Here is a 16,101-nt window from a genome sequence, read left to right as displayed (position 1 = left end):
AGTCAAAGCTTCTAATTAAGTTGTTAGAAGGTTATTACTCTTTATTAGATGTACTAGAGCAGTCTCCCTCTTCTGACTCATATAATGGTTAGCTGTGTGCAACTGAAAACTAGCAGAGGCTATGTCATCTACTAGTTTATATGCTTCATCTAAGTCTTTTCTCATGAGAGCTCCTCCAGTTGCGGTATCAACTATGGCCCTATTGGAGACTGATAGGCCACCATAAAATATTTGCATTTGTCTTCACATAGGAAAATTATGGTGAGGACAATTCCTCAAAAGTTCTCCAAATTGCTCCCATGCTTCAAATAAGGATTCCAAATCATACTGATGGAAACTAGAAATTTTTGTCATAAGCTTAACAGATCTAGATGGGAGAAATTATTTTCTCAGAAATTATTAAGTCAAATCCTACCATGTTGTGATGGAACCCGTTGGAAGTGTGTGGAACCATGCATTCATCTTTTCTGTAACAGAGAATGGGAAAAGACAAAGCCTAATAGCATTAGTGATGACCCTGTTATACTTTATAGTGTTTGTGAGTTGAAGGAATTTTGTTAGATGAAGGTTAGAGTCTTCATTAGACAATCCTCCAAACTATGTAGAGTTTTGAACCATGGTAATCAATGCAAGCTTCAACCCAAAATTGTTTGCCTTCACTTTGGGGGTCGCGATGCTTCCAGAAGCACCTCTAGTAGTGGGTATGATGCAATCTTTCTCAACTCTTTCATTTGTCTTCGTACAATGCTTTCAATTTATAGAACAAATGAGCAAGCTATAAAAGGCTTAGAATGAGTAAGCATGTACTAAAGAAAATTTTATAAAATTAAGAACAACTAAAACATTATAAATAAAGTAAAAATAAAAATAAAAATAAAAATAAATAAAACAAAATTAAAATAAAGCAAAATAAGAATTGTTCAAATCAATTAAATATGAGATTTTCTTAATATTGAAAAAATAATCTCCTGTAATGCACCATAAACTTGTTTGTGGGTAAGTGTCCCTAAAAGTAATAAATGGTTCTAAAATAATTCTCCAATTTATCGTCTTATAAGGATTGTTTCAATTATAAAAAATTCTTAATTCGATTATTTGAGCTTAAAAGATGAGAATTTAAATTTAAAGGAGAATAATAACTGAATCAATTATCAATTAAATTCAGAGCAAATAACATAACACTTTTTGGTTGAACTCATAGGAGAGAAACCCAGAACATATGAGCTTATTCATTCAATCATTTCTGTTATTCTTTTATTTGACTTTTAATTCGATTTCTTTATGATTACCAATCATTCATGCAAATACTATCAATAACCAATGGTCATATAATACTAATATTCTTTTCTCTAAATTAATATCCACAATCACTACAACAAAATCATCATTTAGTGACTATTTTTAGCGACAAAAATTTTTGGTCACTATTGTAACTAATTTAGAAACCAAATATATTATTAGTTAAGATAATTATATTTTGTCTTTTAAAGACTGAAATAGATACTGATTTTCTTTAAAAATTAGTGACCAATTTATCTGTCCTTATTAGTGACCAATTTAAAGACTGATTTAAGATTAATCTTAAAAATATTTATTAATTGATTTAATGACAAAATTAGTGACCAATTTTCTTAAAAAACTAGAGACTGAAATAGTCGGTTACTATTAGTAATTGATTTAGAAACTAATTTTTCAAAAGTAAAATAATAGTAATGATGACCTAGCGATTATTATTTTTTTTAAATTAATGACTGATTTTTTTCATTATTATTAGTGACTGATTTATGATTTATTATACCAAACTTTTATTTCAACATAATGACTAATTTAGTAATCAATTTTCTTAGATAATTAACAATTGATTATCAATAATTATTAGTGACTGATTTAGAGGCTGACAAATGATTTATTAAAATAAAAAATAAAAAATATTTTATTAATCATTATATTAAATAAATTAGTAGTTAATTGTATAAGAAATTGAAAAATTAAATTTTTAATTTCATTATTTATTTAATATTATTTATTATTAAATTTTGTTTACTAACAAATATAATTTTTATTTTATACTTCATAATTTATATTATTTAAAATAATTATGTAATATTTTTTCATTAATTAATAAAATAACACTGATCTTATTTCTTTCTTTTAAAGAGTCTTAATGTTTCTATTTTTATTTTATCATGACATCATGTAGAGTTTTGAATCATGGTAATCAACGCAAGCTTCAACTCAAAATTGTTTGCCTTCACATTGGGGGTCGCAATGCTTCCAGAAGCACCTCCAGTAGTGGGTATGATGCAATCTTGAAATGATCTCCTCCTCTTTGCCATTTTTTTTTCTTTCTCAACTCTTTCATTTGTCTTCGTACAATGCTTTCAATTTATAGATCAAATGAGCAAGCTATAAAAGGCTTATAATGAGTAAGCATGTACTAAAGAAAATTTTATAAATTTAAGAACAACTAAAACATTATAAATAAAGTAAAAATAAAAATAAATAAAACAAAATTAAAATAAAGCAAAATAGGAATTGCTCAAATCAATTAAATATGAGATTTTCTTAATATTGAAAAAATAATCCCCTATAATGCACCATAAACTTGTTTGTGGGTAAGTGTCCCTAAAAGTAATAAATGGTTCTAAAATAATTCTCCAATTTATCATCTTATAAGGATTGTTTCAATTATAAAAAATTCTTAATTCGATTATTTGAGCTTAAAAGATGAGAATTTAAATTTAAAGGAGAATAATAACTGAATTAATTATCAATTAAATTCAGAGCAAATAACATAACACTTTTTGGTTGAACTCATAGGAGAGAAACCTAGAACATATGAGCTTATTCATTCAATCATTTCTGTTATTCTTTTATTTGACTTTTAATTCGATTTCTTTATAATTACCAATCATTCATGCAAATATTATCAATAACCAATGGTCATATAATACTAATATTCTTTTCTCTAAATTAATATCCACAATCACTACAACAAAATCATCATTTAGTGACTATTTTTAGCGACAAAAATTTTTGGTCACTATTGTAACTAATTTAGAAACCAAATATATTATTAGTTAAGATAATTATATTTTATCTTTTAGAGACTGAAATAGATACTGATTTTCTTTAAAAATTAGCGACCAATTTATCTGTCCTTATTAGTGACCAATTTGAAGACTAATTTAAGATTAATCTTAAAAATATTTATTAATTGATTTAATGACAAAATTAGTGACCAATTTTCTTAAAAAACTAGAGAGTGAAATATTCGGTTACTATTAGTAATTGATTTAGAAACTAATTTTTCAAAAGTAAAATAATAATAATGATGACCTAGCGATTATTTTTTTTTTTTAAATTAGTGACTGATTTTTTTCATTATTATTAGTGACTGATTTATGATTGATTATACCAAACTTTATTTCAACATAATGACTAATTTAGTAATCGATTTTCTTAGATAATTAACAATTGATTATCAATAATTATTAGTGACTGATTTAGAGGCTAACAAATGATTTATTAAAATAAAAATTAAAAATTATTTTATTAATCATTATATTAAATAAATTAGTAGTTAATTGTATAAGAAATTGACAAATTAAATTTTTAATTTCATTATTTATTTAATATTATTTATTATTAAATTTTATTTATTAACAAATATAATTTTTATTTTATACTTCATAATTTATATTATTTAAAATAATTATGTAATATTTTTTCATTAATTAATAAAATAACACTGATTTATTTCTTTGTTTTAAAGAGTCTTAATGTTTCTATTTTTATTTTATCATGACATCAATCTTAATTTTAAATAAAAAAATTTTAATCTATGAATTATTTCACTTAATAAAAAGTCATATATTAACTTTTTTAATTGATAAAAAATGTTAAAAATAATTAAAATAAAAAATTTCTTTAAAAGTTCATAGTATCACTCTTTTATCCTCTACTCTATCACTCTTTTATTCTCTCGTGGCCCCCTACCAATTACATACATTGTTATTTTTTATGCTAAGAACTAAAAGAACAATGTATAATAAATGTTTTGTACTCATGAAATACATGTTTTTGTTTGATTGAACATCATATTTGCACATATTTGAATCTGCAGAACTTTATCTTCCTATTGCTAATTTTGGGACTTTCGAGTTTTACATCTAAGTGGTGCCCTGAGTTAATTAACCTGTGTTAGGAGATTTTAGTAGGTAAACCTTTTTTTTTATACTGAATAAAAGTTTTGATGAGAAAAAAGAACTACTTTTTATTGGGTTATGTTTTCAAATAAAATTAAATTGTTGTTTTAGTTTATTAAAACAGGGATCACATTGTTTTTTATGTTAAGGAACTACTTCATTCTTTTTTATTTGCTTTTTATTTTGGATTAAATGATGCTCGTAGCTTGTGTTCTTACATAATATTGTTCATTTGATTATGCTGGACATGTATAGAAGCGAGGTTTTTGTTTTGTTTGCATTATGTAAGAAGTTTTGGAGCTATTAAGACACATAATTGCATCTCTTGTTATTATGCTAAAGCTTCGCATACACTTGCAATTGACTTTCAATTTTGAAGGACATATATACTTTTTTGAGTCCATTTTAGCGAGAGAAAGATTAGACTTGTGTGTCCTACAGACTGTCTTATTGTTTAGTTTTAGATCATTCTCTTCTTCGTTTCTTTTAAAATTCAAAGTTAGAGATGACAGTTAAACTCTGGTATTTACATAGAGAAGACAATAATATGTCGATTTCTAAAGAGATATACTAGGAAAATGAATAGTGAAAATGTGGAATAACTATTGCAACGGTGAACTCATGCTTTGAGCATCTTTATATGAGTCGATGTGATAAGTTTGATGGATAGGAATGCCATTATCCAATAGAAACATTAAAGATCAATGAATAACTTTTATGAGAATAGACAAATGGAATCAATTGATACTACTGTGTTATTTAAATTGATTTTTATGGGGTTGTTTGAGGGGAGGGCAGGAGGATTTAGAGGGAAAGAAAGGGTAAAACTTTTATTTTTGATTTAATAGAAATGTATTATTATTATGTCAATCTATTATTTTTTCATCCTTGATTCAAATAATTTAAAATATTAAAACAAATTTATTAAAAATCAAAATATTGCCCTTCCCTCTCCTCCCAAAATCCCAAAAACATTGTGAAATGTTTTAAATACAGTAACACAACATGTTAATGAAGAGGAGATGTCTCTAATCCTTCTGTATAAGACTTTGTCCAGCTCCTCACTTTTCTGTTTGTCAACCTGTATAGTGATATCATTTTGATTATTATTTGATTTTAGATAGCCACACTACTTGGTACGCTGTCTAACTTTTACGTGCTTGTTTGTAAATTATTAATGACTACAGTTTATATGTCTTTCACCTGGTGTAAGCTTGTGTCTTGCTAGTCATTAACTATATTAGATTTTTGGACTATCACTTTAGAATTAGAATTAAATGATTATGTTAGAGCTTTAAAAAAAAATTGGTTATAACTTTTGTTTTGGTAAGAGTGGTATTTTCTAAAGGACTTTCAAATGTGATTATTCAATTTTTTTTACTTGATTTAGCTTACCATAATGATATTTACTAGATTTATGTTACGAATACAATCTCACAAGATGTATATTCTTTTGCACACTGTTAAGATTTTACCTGTTGTTGTAGTGCATATGTAATTAGTTATCCAAGTTATTTTTAGGCTATTCATAAGTTACATTATCTATTTTAACCATTGATATTGTATTAAAGATTTGACTTTTGTAAAGCAAGGGGTGCACGTGAGAGAAAAGTGTAGATTTATAATCTTTCATTGGAAAATCAGGGGAGTAGATAACTTCCTTGTTTATTATTCACGTGCATGTATTTTATCACAATTTCAACAGTTGATTTTCCAATCAACAGTTTATAAATCCATTCTTTTCCCTCAAAGTTTTAAATCCTATCACTTGAGATCTAAACACCAATGAGTTGTAGATTCCTTGTTTATTTTAAAACTTAAAAACAATAATAGTTGTATAGGAAATTATGAAAATAACTTAATGTAATGTTCATATAAATTCTTATGGGTTACATTTTTTACAATTCAACAACAAGGATACAATGACATCATCTAAATTAAGTAAAAATAAATATTAATTAAACAGAATTTCAAGTTTACAAAAACGTTTAGATTACTTTGATTTTTTGTTGCTAAATGCATGATTGTTTGATATAATTATTGTGCATTGAGACAGAACTTCAAGTTTCGATAAAACTTAAAGGAAAGCTTAAGAATTGCATTATATTGTATGTGAGGAGGTTGTTCTAAAAGATTAGTTATAATATCAATTTTAACTTATTATTTGGTATAGTGAAAAATGTGTTTATTAAACATATTTATTATAATATCATGATTGTGCTTGATTATATGATAGAATATAGATGTTCACGAACATTGTAGTTGGATGTATAATAGGCTTCTGTCGGGACGAGAGGAATATACTAATGCATTTTTAAATAGAGTGGTTGAATTTATGTCTTTTGCATGTCAACAAGCATATTTGTCCAATGAAAATATTAGATGTCCTTGTTGTAAATGTAAAAATCTAAAGTTCTTAAATCCTGAAGAAGTTAAAGTTCATCTTTATCAAAAGGGATTGATACCAAATTATTGGTATTGGACATGTCATAGAGAAAGTGACCCAACTTTATGTCAAGTATTTAACACTCATTATCACACTACAAGCAATGTGGAAGATGGTCATTATTTACTTTAGTAGATATGAAAGCATGATTTACAAAGCTGTTGGTTCAAGGTATCAAACACATTCCAATAAAGAAGTTAATGAGTCTTGTAATGCTAAAAATTTCTATGATCTACTACATGCAGTACAAAAGCCATTATGGCCAGGATGTAATAATCATACTAAATTATCTGTTGCTGTTAGGTTATTGACAATTAAATAAGAAGAAGATATTTTTTTAACGATCTTTTAATCAAACAGTAACTCTTATGAAAGACACACACTGCAAATAACCTTATTCTTGAAAATTATTATAGGAAAAAGAAAATTATTTCAAAACTTGGTCTTACTGCCAAAAAAATATATTATTGTTCTAAGGGTTGTATGTTGTTCTACACTAATGAAGATATAAAATTAAAACATTGCAAATTTTGTCGAAGTCCTCTTTACAAGAAGACAAAGGTTGATAGGAAAAATACAAAGAAGTACATGTCAAAGAACGCATTACTTACTTCTTGTACCTAGACTTAAGAGATTGTATGCCTCAATGAGTTCTGCCCTGCATATAAGATGACATTATGAAAATAGATGAGCAATATGAGTGTTATGTCATCTATCTGATAGAGAAGCTTGGAAATATAGGAGATTTATGTGCTGATGGTTTTACACCGTATAGTCAATTTGCATCACCTTATTCATGTTGGCCAATAATTGTCACCCCTTACAATCTTCTCCCGGAATTATGCATAACAACTCTATATATGTTTTTAACTTTGATTATTCTTGGGTCAAATAATCCAAAAGGTAAAATAGATGTGTATTTGCAACCATTGACAAGTGAGTTAAAATTGTTGCGGAATAAAGATGTGTTGACATATGATATTTCAAAGAAACAAAATTTTATCATGAAAGCTGCATTAATGTGGACTATCAATGATTTTTCTGCATATAGAATGTTGTCAAGTTAGAATACATCACGAAGATTAGCAATGTCCATATTGTATGAATCAATCAAAGGCTTTTTGGTTAGATAAAGGTGATAAATGTTCATGGTTTAATTCTCATCATCAATTTTTGCCCGTGGATCATGTATATAGAAGAAATAAGAATACATTTTATAAAAATTGAGTTGAAAAGTCTCATCCTCCACATAGGTTGTCAAGGGATGATGTGTTGAAAGAAGTTGTTCATCTTCCAAAAATAACTCAGGTCAATCCTTGTATATGTGATAGTTACGGTAAAACTCATAATTGGACAAAACAAAGTATCTTTTGGGACTTGCCATAGTTATGGTATAATCTTGATGTAATGCATGTTGAGAAAAATGTGTTTGATAATATCTTTAATACAGTGATGGACATCGAAGACAAGACCAAAGATAATATTAAAGCAAGAATACATTTGAAGAAGTATTGTCGGTGAATAGAATTTGAATTACAAGAACTTCCAAATGAAAATTTTTTTAAACCTAAAGCAAAATTCACTTGGTCTAAGAATCAAAGAAGGGTTGTATGTAAGTGGGTGAGTGACTTGAAAATGCCTAATAGATATGCTTCGAATTTGCATAGATGTGTAAATATAATAGAAGGCAAACTATTTAGAATGAAAAGTCATGATTGTCATGTATTTATGAAGCGTTTGTTACCAATTGCTTTTAGTGCATTACTATATCAAGTGTGGAAGCCTATAACTAAGTTAAGTAATTTTTTTAAGGATTTGTCCTCAATAGTGTTCCAGGTGGATGATTTGTTATTGATGGAACAAAATATCATTATTACAACATGTAAACTAGAACGATCTTTCCACCTAGATTCTTTAATTCCATGGAACATTTACCCAGTCACTTGCCTTATGAAGCAAGAGTAGGAGGTCCTGTTCAATATCGATGAATGTATCTATTTGAGAGGTAAATCTTTACATAACTATGTAAATTTTTTTAATCTTGATGTAATGTTATGATGTTATTTTGGATATTTAAATAAGGTTAAACGAATGGTTAAAAACAAATCGCTTGTGGAAGGATCCATTTGTGAGGCATATCTATGTTGAGAGACTTCTCACTTTTGTTCATATTATTTTGAATCTCATGTAGAATCACTGAGAAATAAAGTTCATTGGAATGATGACAAAGGTGAAGATGATGCAATAAAAAAAACCTTATCAATTTTTGATCATTTTGGTTGTCCAACTGGTACTTGTACGAGTTGATAGATAAGGAATTAGCTATTGCACATTTCCATATTCTATTGAATTATGAAGAAGTTCAACCATATATTCAGTAAATAATTGAAATTGTACTTTATTTAATTGTTTGAAGTTTACATCATTTAACATTTTATATTATTATTATAATCAATGGTAGATACTTTGTGGATCATATACAAGCTGTTATTCTAAATATCTCTCGAACAAATATTGATGGTATGATTGCATCTGAATTTCCAATTTGGTCACAAACATATGTAAGTGTCTTTTTGTTGTTGTTCTTGTTGTTATTGTTATCATCTATATTAATGGTTAATATAATAAGTTCTAAGTTTTGTTAATGATTTAAGTCCATAATAGAGATAACTTGGTACACAATCAATTTTTGCACCACTTGGCATGGGGTCCTAAGAGAAAGGTTCATACTTAGGCTACTTACTTTGTCAATGGTTTCAAGTTTCATACAAAAGAATGGAGTGTCAGAAAGAAAACTATAAATTCTTGAACATTTGGTTTTGCCATTATTTGCTCTGGATACAGGCCTATTGCTTCCACTTACACTCCCACTGTTTTTAGGAGCTAACCAACAGTTATTTGCGGAATGCTCCATCTTTCCACAAATACCACAAGATGATAGTGGCTATGGACAATTTCTCACAAGGTGAGGTGCTCCGCATCTGAAACATTTTAAGGGTCCCTCAAAAGATTTAAACCACTACTATTATCTCCACAAGATATGATGAATCCATAATTTATAGATATTTTGTTTGACTTTTTATAGATTTTTTAATAGAAAAATAGACTTAAAAATTGTAAATAACATAAAAATCTCATTTAGGTCAAATATTATAGCTTTCTTAATTTTTACCTTATTTACACTAATTTTTATGAATATATTTTTTTATTTTGATCATTTGAATAATTATGCAGGAAATTCCAGACAAATTTCATGAACTTTTTGACTTTTGGGGAAAATATGAAGTGAGAGTAATCACTCTCAGGTACCATAGTGATCACTCTAGGGAGCTAATTCCAAAGGTTAGGCCAGAGTAACCACTTTCAGAAGTAGCAGTGATCACTCTAGAGCTAAAGAGAACCACCATGCCTGCGCGTAATCACTCTTGTGAGTGATAGTAATCACTCCAGAAGGCCCCATGCTTAATTCTGAGTTAATTTCTAAAGTTGCGTAATCTTGGGAAAAAAGGTTGGAGTCCATTGAATTTGCTTAAATTAGTATGGGGTTTTAAGGTTAATTCTCGCTTGTTGAATTAATCCAATTCAAAGGAAGAGGAAGAGTGTTAAATGTTTAGAGGAATAAGGATAGAATCACGTAAATGAATTAAGGATTGCTATATCTTATTGATTAAATTTGATAATTTCATTACTTGCTTTTTACATTGAATTTGGAAACCAGACAAACCCCCCCTCTATTTTTTTACTTGCTTTCATAGTGAATGTTTGTAACATGTTTAACGCATATTTTCAACCAAAGTCATTGGAGACAACCTAGGCTTGCATCCTAGACTACATAAAATTTCTGCATACTTTGATGAGGATTGGTGACAAATCTTTCTGCAAATCTAAGCGATCATTAAGATATAGTCCCCTTTGATTGAGATTGAGTAGCCCTAAAGTATTGTTATCTTGGAAATCTTGGAGGCCTTCGGTCCTGCTTCATTGGCCCTCCTATCTGGTTGTCTACAGTCTTGCTTTTTGAGGGTGCTTCAAAGATTCAACATTTGCTGGCTAATGTCAGAAGATCCGTCAATTGGAACACGCTGACTACTGCACGGATCTCAGGTCTTAGCCCATTCTTAAAAGGGGCACGTAGATCTTCATCCTCATCCTCATGTTGAAAATGAGGCTAGTATTTCATGAGTTCGTGGAACTTTGTAGCATACTCCCCCACAGACATACTTCCTTGCTTCGATGCAAAGAATTCTCTAACCTTTTGTTTCTTTAAGTCCCTTGGGAAATAGTTCCCTAGGAAGCTTGCCTTAAATGCCTCCCATTGCACATACCCTTCTTCTTGTGGCAAAGTCTAATTGGCAAATCTCCACCAGTCCTCTGCCTCTCCATGCAACATATTAATAGCATAAACCACCTTGTGTTTCTCGCGAGAACCTATTGCAATAAATATATATTTTTATGTCAGTTATCCATCTTTGAGCTCCCTTTGAGTCGAACTTCCCTTCAAACTTGGGAGGATTATGATTTGTGAATGATGAGAGCCCACAATACTTCGCTGACTCACCATCCTGGTGTTGCACCAAAGTCTTTAGGACTTGTATCATGCGAGCTAGAAGTTCATTTATAGCACCAACAGGTCTACCTCTACTAGTCATAATTCTAAATTTAAAGAAAATCAATCAAACATATCAGCCATAATCACTCACACATTACATAGATACAATTACACATCCAGTTCAAACAATGCAATCATTCCAAACATTTTAGACAAATCAAACAATCCACTACCAATAGACTATATTAACAAACAATCACTTCATATTCTTGTAAAACAAGAACATAAACACACAGCTTCGACGAACTAGTCCCATAACCTAAACTGATTTGGATACTAAATTGTAACATCCTAAACTTTTAGCTTCACATCGCACAATTTATTTATACAAAATTGAAATAAAAATGTAAATTCCATATATAATAAGCAATATAAAAATACGAAGGAATTAAAAACTTTTCCATGAACATAATTATTTATATCGTTTGTCAACATAACAATATTAGATAAGGAAGCTATAAAATTTAAGACTATGTTATACCAAATATTCTTAAGACATAGATATTAAACTACATTTACATGTAATGAGTGAATTAATTTACAATTATTCATCAAAATATGTAAGACTTAGAATAATAAATACATAACCAAAATAAACTAAGTCCTAGAGCAGTCTTAAACCATATCTAAAACACTGAGGACCTGGTGCTAGTCATTGCTATGCCATCTCTCTATCTCTGCTAAATCCTCAGAATCGTGGTCTCATCTGATCTGCAATAGAGATCTCTCGAATCAACTGCAACCTTAACACCTGGAATTCGCTTAAGGATAGCTCAGATCTGCCTTCCGAGATGGTCATGATTATGGTATGTGCACAAATATGTCATTGCTACCAGAATTTTAACAGTACCTTTATAAATATATATATATACATGATATGGTGGATCCTATTATTTACTGGAAAATCTAAGGGGATACAATAATATAATTCCATTTCCAAAATATAAATGTGGGTAGGTATATCATCATAGCCTATGGCGAGCTTAAAATAACAAGTTCTCTGGCACTCATTAAATACATAGTTTAGTTTACAATGTACAAAACTATCTATCTGTCTAATTCTTTTCTAGGGTGTCGTCATCCTGATTCCTTGAAAATTTTAGTAAGGATGAGCGTTTATTCTACCATTTATAAATCATGTTACGAAAAATCATAGTTATAACATAAAAGAAAACACAATCATTCCACAACCAATTTATAGAACAACAATAATTATATAGCCACGACACACAACTTTGCATAAATAATCTAATTTCTCTCCTTCAAATACGCACTCCCAGTGCATTGTGATCGCAGAAATATGATGCCTCCAGTAATTCTCGAGGTCTTACTTAACTAGATAAATAGTCGTCAGTTAGCCCATGCACACTGATGATGATCGATTTTGTTAAGTTGTTTAAAAGATTTTGTCACAAATCTTCATCAAAATTTAAACAAATTAATGTAGTACTAGGGTTACCCTAGATTGTCTCCCATGAACATTGGCTATTAATCTTCATTAAACATATTGAAGGCATTAATTGAACAAACAATTAAAATTGGGGGTTTTGTGGTTTCAAATCAAAATAAAGAACAATGAGCAAACAAGTTTAGTTAATTCAAACAATAGAAAACAACAATCCTTAGTTCATCCACAAAGATTCTATCCTCATTCCACTCAAGATTTAACATTCATCCTTTCTCCCATGAATTAGATTAATTTAACAAGCGAAAATCAACCTTATTATCCTAACAAAATTACGTAATTTGCTAGGCTCTAATCTCTCATCCCAAAGTTACGCAACCTTAGAATTAAACCTAGGATTAAGCAATCCCTAGTTTAGAATCTCCTTAAAACGAATTAGGGTTAATTAAGCAATATCCCCTTCATTCACCATTAATTCAATTCAAGAGACAAGGAAGAAGTAATTCATGAGAAGAAAGGAATTATATTATCATTAAATTCAAGGAACTCAAGAATCAATGTGAACTTACTAAGGATTACACAAAATTTAGCCCTCCATGGAAATGGGGGTCAAAAACGCAGTTGGGAAATGCAGAAAATTCATTAACATTAATGTAAAAGCAAGAGAAATGAGAAACCAAACCCTAGGTTGGACCTTTGGCTGTCACCCAAGGTTGCCCTAAGCTCTGGAAAATCGTCCTAATTAAGTAAGGAAGAGAAAAGATATAAAAAGTGTAAGAACTCCCTACCCTAATTTGGTAAAAATCTATTTATGCTAAAGCTGGCGCCGCCCAAAGTAATTACTTTCATTCTTTCATAATAAACACGCGCAGCATCAGTTGGATTTTTCCTCTCTAGAGTGATTACTATGAATATTCATAGTAACCACGCACAGCACTGGGACATTTTGGACTCTCTGGAGTTGTCACTATGAACTTTGATAGTAACTACGCGCAACACCTTCAATTCTGCATGCTCTAGAGTGACTACTATGAATATTCATAGTTACCACGCGCAGGTTTAGTGGATTCTGGGCTGCTGTAGTTGTCACTTTAAGCTTTGAAAGTGCTCACTTTGGTCCCTTTGCTGGAAGTGGCTTGTTGTAGTTGTCACTATCAATTTTGAAAGTAGTTACTTTCACCTCAAATTCCTCAAAATCCAATAATTCTTCAAAACAAGCTTGGGGATTTCTGCCACATTATTCAAATGATCAAAACATGTAAAATAAACTATCTAAATCAATGTAAATTAACCAAAAACTAAGAAACCTATATTATTTAGCCTAATTGGAATATTCATCTTATTTACACTATCTAAGTCTATTCTTTTCTATAAAAAGTAATAAATGATGTATAAAAATTTAGTAAAATGTGGATTCATCACAACCCCAAACTTAAACTTTTGTTTGTCTTCAAACAAACCAAAATTCAAGGACTAAAGTAAAAAGGCCTGGACTTATCCAAAAACTTTTTCTCAAAATTTTTCTGTTCCAATCTTTCAACTCTAATATGCACTTTCTCCATTTCAAAATCATGGAGTCATTCAACAAAGAAAGCACACTCATATCAATTAATTTTATGCAAAGTCCCATACAAGTGAAACAAAAATTCAACAAGGTTCATCGTACTTCACACAATGCAAAGAAATTATCTAGCTCACAAGGTGGTGTTTCACTCTTCACTCGTCAGTGTTTCAAGCTAGGTATTTTCCCTCAATACATGCAAATTGCTCTACCCTACCATATGCTTGCCTATATTCTCAATCTCCTTTGCCTTAATACAATGATTTACCTATCAAAAGGACTTGGTTGGTCACAAATAGGGATAGGTAAGCTTCAATTTGATCAAGGAGGGTCAAAAGCTCACGTGGGTTTTTAAGATAAAGGAATCATTTTGAGTGAGTGAATACATCAATTAGAATGAAATGTATTAAGTGAGGTAGCCTAAGAGGTTCAAGCATTTTTTTCACCTTATTTTTCATCATTTTTCATTATGTGAAGATCTCTTCAATCTCTTGGACCTTGCTTCATTTTATTTTCTTTCCTTTTTCATTCTTTCTTTTATGATTTCTTGGACTTTGGCAACCACTCTTTTTTTTTTTACATGTATTTTAACATGTATGATGTCCACCACCCCAAACTTGAGAGGTTGCTTGTCCTCAAGCAACTACCATCAAAATCAACACCCCAAACTTAGTATTTGCATTCACTCTTGATGTTACTCAAAAGAAATATGTTCTTGATGGAAGGAAAAATGTTTTGGCAAACTAAGCTTGGCAAAAGAAGGGGATGTAATGCAATAAGGTGCAAAGGTGGGCAATGGTGAGTGGGTGTGTGTGTGTAAAGGAGGCCTCAATCATCTAGATAAAAATTGCATAATGCATATTCAATTAAGAAACAGGGCAAGTTCTACAGAATAGATGCAAAATTACATGGAACATACACACAGAAAGGAAATTAGGGGCTCAATTCTCTACCATGGTAAAAATGGTGATAACTACTTAACATCATGTGAGGATAATTCACCTTGCAAGAAAAGATATTCAGCATGGCATGGAGAGAAAATTATTTACAAAAGTAGAGTGTGTTCATGAATTGAATGAAAATTGCAGTAAGAGTCTAGAATTGGAATTACAAAATTGGATTCAATGAAAATAAGAAAAAGAACAAAGATATATTTTTGTATTTTGATGTATAATTGTGCAGGAAAAATGAGGTTAAGAGTGTATGAAATAGAGGCAAAGAACTTCACCCCCCTTTCATGAATGATAGTGCCTCAACTTATGGGCAAAAAAAATGATGCTCCTCTTGATGGAACTGAGGGCATTCTCTGCACAAAGAGACAATAAATTCAGCACCAGCAGAACAAAATAACTCAAACTCAGATAATATATATATATATATATATATATATATATAACATAAAAGAGTTAAGTTGTTGTTCAGAGTAGAAGCAATAAAGGAAAATTAAAGGTAGGGAAAATAAATGAAAAATTATACTAATTACAGGGAAATTAGCTAAAAAGATATGTATAATGAAAGAGAAGGGTAAATAAATAACAGAAACAGAAATTTAAAGCTAAATTGCATCTTCATCAGAGCTGGAGGAGAGGTCATCATCATCAGCTGCATCAGTATCGATATCCTCATTATACTACTCCTCTGCTGTTGCTACTGGATCTGGTACTGGCTCACCCTCAGAGCTGTTATCTTCCTCTTCCTCCTACTCTTTTGCTGTAGGTGTGAAAGGTGGAAGATCATTTTGAACTGCTGCTCGAAGATAAGGAGCTGAGAAGGTGGGGGCATAGTAGATCTGGTCAGCGGTCATCCCCATCTTCTTCCATATGTTGAGTAACATGGTCTCTGTGAGGGTCAGAGTAGCTTTCTGACCAGCAT

At 30.0% G+C, this 16,101-nt stretch overlaps 1 non-coding gene across 1 annotated transcript; it reads left to right on the top strand.

The window, feature by feature from the left end:
* Positions 1-253: 253 nt before the first annotated feature.
* Positions 254-360, top strand: LOC113848697. The gene has a single exon (XR_003501960.1). It is a non-coding gene; the product is annotated as a small nucleolar RNA R71 (small nucleolar RNA).
* The last annotated feature ends 15,741 nt before the right edge of the window (positions 361-16,101 follow it).

Source organism: Abrus precatorius, unplaced genomic scaffold (assembly GCF_003935025.1).
Source record: "Abrus precatorius isolate BTA unplaced genomic scaffold, Abrus_2018 Scaffold8, whole genome shotgun sequence".
NCBI lineage: Eukaryota > Viridiplantae > Streptophyta > Magnoliopsida > Fabales > Fabaceae > Abrus > Abrus precatorius.
The sequence above is the reverse complement of the archived record's forward strand: the minus strand, read 5'-3'. Positions and strand labels throughout refer to the sequence as shown.